General features: G+C 33.8%; 2 long non-coding RNA genes across 2 annotated transcripts; both read left to right on the top strand.

The window, feature by feature from the left end:
* Nucleotides 1–451: 451 nt before the first annotated feature.
* On the top strand, nucleotides 452–992 carry LOC147518891 (uncharacterized). Its single transcript, XR_015214152.1, has 3 exons — nucleotides 452–503; nucleotides 597–722; nucleotides 810–992. It is a non-coding gene; the product is annotated as an uncharacterized LOC147518891 (long non-coding RNA).
* A 2,451-nt stretch (nucleotides 993–3,443) lies between these two features.
* On the top strand, nucleotides 3,444–4,080 carry LOC147518890 (uncharacterized). Its single transcript, XR_015214151.1, has 3 exons — nucleotides 3,444–3,721; nucleotides 3,798–3,901; nucleotides 4,009–4,080. It is a non-coding gene; the product is annotated as an uncharacterized LOC147518890 (long non-coding RNA).
* The last annotated feature ends 1,518 nt before the right edge of the window (nucleotides 4,081–5,598 follow it).

Genomic DNA, 5,598 nt, shown 5'->3' with positions numbered 1-5,598 from the left:
GTAATCTAGATTCTTCATTTGTGACTGATCCTTCATTGATATTTCCTCAAAATTGCCTCTTAAATAGTGTGCTCACTTGGTATGATATTTTAGAATCAAGTATCATTTCCTCACTGAAATTTGCTCCTGAAGATAAATGGCTCTCTTCATTTTATTCATGTTTAATAAAGAAGGTGAGATTTTACTTGAGAATATGGATAACATAACTCATGCAGTTTTATCCCCTTCCCTTTAGTTCTGTCGGATAGTTTAATTTTGTATGGTCTCTCATTACTGTCTCTGAGAAATATATATTTTTTCTTTTGGCGTTTTCAGTATGACAAAGAAAGCATGGTAGAAGCAAAATTTAGGAAGCTAGAACAAGAAACTTGTGATAATAACATCTTGCCGGTTTACGTGAGAGCCTGCACCTTGAAAAACAACACGGATCTGTTGGCCTGTAAAAGCCGAAAGTACTACCATCAAAGTGGAGAATATCAAAAATGTTTTGAGCTGACTTCTGCGTAAGTTAGTAAATATTTGCATAGAGATTTAATTGGTAACGTGTTGTTTGGACGATGTAGCTCTTATATTCATTTATACTATGTTTATTTTAGCTTACTTGAAAGAGACCCTTTCCATTTGAAAATCACATTGGTGCATCTAACCGCTGCTATGGAGCTTGGCCATTCAAATGAACTGTATCTAATGGCTTGTAATTTGGTGAAAGATTATCCTCAAAAGTTGGTAACCTATCCCTACTCTGCAATTTTCATTTTGTTTTCTGTTCTTTACACCAGTCTTTCACTAAGTCACTTCTCAATTTTCAGAGCATTATCATGGTTTGCTGTTGGTTGCTATTACTATTGTATCAAGAAATATAGTGAATCGCGGCGTTTTTTCAGGTGACAACTTTCCTCTTAATAAATTGAGATATTCACTCATGATGCTAATCTAGTTATTCTTGAGTTAAAAATTTTGTGCTCCATATCTAGATGTGTACTATTCGATCATCAACAAAGATTACTGCTTTGTGCTACATATTCATCGGCTAGTTTAGTTGAATGTACACTTCATTTATGTTTTACAAAATAAATTGGATCTTAATGAAAAACTTCTCTATTTTTCCCCACTCATAGTGTCAATGAAAGGCTTACTTTGTCCGATCCGCAATATTTTTAAATACCCAAAGACATTTTTTTATGAGCATATATATGCATTGGCGGATCAGATTTACATTTAGTGTTGGCGGTTTGAGGTTAAAAATGCTTCTTTCTTCCTTGCTAACCCAACTTTTGAAACTTTTGATCTTATGTTTGCATTCATTCTGTTATCAAAAAAAGAAAATCTTTTATGTTTGTTTTTTATTCGTACATCCTAAACCGATATTTGCTCATCCAAATTAACTTTACGTTTCTACAAAGAAAGCTACAACTATGGATGGAACATTTCTCCGTGCTTGGATAGGTCATGGAAATGCTTTTCGCTGCTCAAGAAGAGGGTGATCAGGCTATGTCTTCCTTCTTCTCAACAAAGCATCTCGTTCGTTTCCGTGGTAATTGTTAATATGAACTCTATTGTTCAATGACATAATGAACTACATGTCTCTGCTTTTCGTGTTGTGCTGATTTTGATGAGTGCAAACTCATGTTGATTACATAACTTTTAGCTGGAAGAATTATCTTGAAATGCTTTGGATGTGTAATTGCTCAAACCAGTTTACCTCGCGAACCTTGCTTAAGTCATTTACATTTATTTGGATCGCTCAAAAGTGTGGTCCATTTTCTTACAACTGTTGTCTCTGGATACTAAGAAGTAAGAGAAGAAGACAACTCTATAGAATTGCACATTATTTGGTATACGCTTTAACATAAATTGCTCAAGATAGCTTGAGTTTCTAACAGAAATACATTCATTGTTTCCTCGTTGAGTTGTATCTACTTGTGGCAGCATTACTTAGCTTTTAAAGTGATCTCCTTTAAATTAACTAAAAGGGACTGTGTTCTTAACTTAAATAGCATTTCATCTTGAGAGTTTCCTTCCTATTTGGACCTTGGTATTTTTAAGTCAAAACATTTAGTGTCTAAGTTATCCTTCATTGTGGATCTATAAGCTCTGTCGCCATGTCCACAAACATCAACTATAGTATATTACTGCACTATAGAACTTTTCATGGTGCAAAGTACTAGGCTTTGTTATATCCTATAGTTCGAGGAAAAACAAAATATGTCTGACTCTTAATACTTCATACTTTCTCAAAGACATACTCATTGGGTATACAAGTTCCATATTGTGATAGCAAATCCAATAGAGAGAAAGGTTGATTTGGGCTAAAAAGTTGTGTGTACAATGTCCTTATTATTATCCACTTTCGGATTTCTTTTCATTGCATTTTTTAAAGTATGCCACGGAATAGTTTTATTTCTCCTTATGTTGGCCATAATTGAAATTCTCTTATCACATAATAATGTTTTGTTTACAGGTTGAATCTTGATATTCTCTTGTTCCAGGTGCCATTTGCCTACTTTGTACATTGGGATGGAATACATGCGAACACATAACTTAAAACTTGCCGAGAAGGTGAAATTTTCATGCCTCTAAGCTATGATAGCTACATTTTATAACTATGGATGCTTAAGCGGTTTGCAATTGAAGTCTACATAATGAACACATAACCTCATGGGGAAACTATGGAAATAGGCTGTTAATATCGGTCGTATAAGTGTGACACACTTGTTGGCTACCTAATAAGCTTAATAGTTTGAAATAGAGACACGGTAGACTGGTTTCAACAAATGAATTGAATAACTTTGGATATTTGTATATCTATCTCATGAGTATTTTTTCAGTATAGCTTCTTACTTATTTCTCAACCCTCTCTCTCTGCGTTCTCTCTACTTGAAAATGGAGAGGACACTACAAAGTAGCTTGATCCATTCTCGTGACTTGTCAATTGTAGCTTAATTTTCTACACGATATTTAATTTATCTGAGGAAATGCAATTTCGATGAGGGTGATAGCAAAAAGGATCGTGAAGGGTGGTCATGGTAGAAAAGAGGTTCTTTGGAGTTCAATCGGGTCAAAGTTCCTGTGTATTATTACATTTCAATGGTCTTTTGGGATTTAAAGAGTTGTTGTAAATACGGTAATTGAATTTCATAGCTCACTCATCGGGGGATCTTTTGGGCAAGGGGCAAGCTACATCAACTCTTCGTAAGGACACCCTCTCGATATTACTTTTTTATTGCAAAGGCAACTTAGGAAGTAAATGATTGATTTTTTTTTTTTTTGGTTTTCCATTCATATTAATTTGGTTTTGAAGATACTGCGAACCACCTTATTCCTTTTTGTTTCATAATGTGTCAAGTTGATGATTATCATTAATCATCCTTACCATAAAAAAATGTTAATTTATGGATGGAGTAAATCGTCTGATGAGGGACCTACTTGTTTACCCCTATTACTTGGTGGTGTTTTGCTTTAATCTTTATAGTTTCTTCGATTCTCTTTCAATGCATCCATTCTCAAACCTCTTGGCAGCCATGTGTGAGGTGAAAACCTGTATGTACAAACTATGTGGGAGTGAATCATGTTTCGCTTAATAGAACGTAGCTTAGTTTCTATTGGTTGTCTCTAAACCTTGTGAATTAAATATTTTGCATTTATCTTATTGTGAAGTGCGGTCCTCACATTGCAAAGGGTTGATGGGAAACGAGTTCCGCTAAAGTGGGACAAGATCAAGGTAAACAAATCCTACACATTATTGTCTTTTTCTTTGAAAAATATATGTTTACATATGTTGTAAGTCTATATGTTAGGGCCCATATCAACCAGGTGGCACAGAGTGTGGGTATTATACAATGAAGTTTATGAGGGAAATAGTAGAAGCTAAGCTTGTTCAACTGGATCATTTGAAAATAAGGTATTCGAAAGTTTTGACAAACACTTTATTTGGCTCAATGACTTCGCCTTATTCTTATATAGTAACTCCACATGTTGTGCTTTGACTCATCCCGATAACAAATTTAGAACTGAAGGAGACATACACGCAAGATGAACTTGACGGTGTTCGACTCGATATTATTCAGTTCATCCAGGAAAATGGGGTGTTTCAAATGGAAGTTTAATGAGGATGAGTTTTAGCTATGTTAGGACCCCTCCAATTTAATTTATGAGTCTTACCTTTTTAATTTATGAAAAAGAATTTGAAGTTTGTTTTCTTAGTGCACTCAAAAAATTAATGGAAGTTTTTTTTATTATTATTATCTTTTTTTGCAATGTTTGATAGTTTATTGTACATTTTGGAATTTGTTGGGAAGATGGAAATGTTGTATGTAGGCAGGCTATGTAAATTTTGTTATGCAGGTTCGGTTTTTAAGTGGAAGACTGTTACTAGCATTATTATTAAAATATATATATATACCACGGTTTGGCATAAACCGTAGTGTTTAGTATAATTATATACCACGGTATTATAACACATACACTAATATAAACCACGGTTTCAATAGCTTATATGCCACGGTTATGTTGACAATCGTGGTATATAATGGGAATTACAAACCACGGTTCTTTGAAAAACCGTGGTATCTGTTAAACATATATACCACAGTTTTGTTATTATTATATACCACACCACCTATTGTCACGGTTGTATAACAGTGGTAAATATATTTATACCACACTTAAAAACAGTGGTATAAGTGTCATTCTGTAGTAGTGGCTTAGGCAGATACTGTAAGGAGCTCCTCTAGTTGCAAGGATAAGGAGATGCCTTGGATCGATCAGATGATATAGAAGAATTTTTTCTTTGGCATTTTGGAATTTGCAGCAGTTACCACCAAGCACTACTACATTCTATGAAACCACCTTAAAAAGTTAGACTAAGGATATCAATTCAACGCCACCATATCAATCAATGATTAAGCCTTGTGAGAACCTAGCAATTGAATATTATTTTGTTTCACTCTTTAGCTTGTAGAGTATTCTATTAATAGCTTACTAAATGAGCTGTGAAGGGCCATACCTTATGGAAAACCTACTAAAAAAGCAAAATATTGTAATAATAGTACCACCACTTCTTGAATCTTGATATTTCTCGAATTTCTATTTGTTCTTCCTAGGTTATAATGGTACTTGAAGCTACATTCTAAAAACATATTTATTAGTTTTCACTGAGAGGTTGAAAACATACCCAGTAGTAGCCAATAGGACACCGATATTAATATTCCTAATTGGCTTAAAACATTGGGTTAATTTAAATAAAACCACTACTGTCTAACTATATGACAATGTATATATATGTAACAGTGAAGAAGTACGTGTTGATTTGATGAGATGAGCTCTGTAAAATTTTATAAAAGGTATTTGGATGACACCAATAATGGTGTTCAAAAGAATGGAAAAGGACGTATCACCACACTGGAAGGTTTAGTGTTCAAAGTATATGCCTATAAATTCATATCTCATTTTAATAGACATTGTAGATCCTAATTACTGATTTTGGCAGTTAAAAAGGTTACTACATGTTTTATATAAGGTGCTTGTAATTCACAAACCAAAAACTGGAAAAAATAAAAAGAAACAAACAAACCCCAAAAGTTTTATCTTAAGGGTGAA

This window comes from Coptis chinensis, chromosome 2 (assembly GCF_015680905.1).
Source record: "Coptis chinensis isolate HL-2020 chromosome 2, ASM1568090v1, whole genome shotgun sequence".
Lineage (NCBI taxonomy): Eukaryota > Viridiplantae > Streptophyta > Magnoliopsida > Ranunculales > Ranunculaceae > Coptis > Coptis chinensis.
This window is presented reverse-complemented; position numbering and strand designations above follow the sequence as displayed.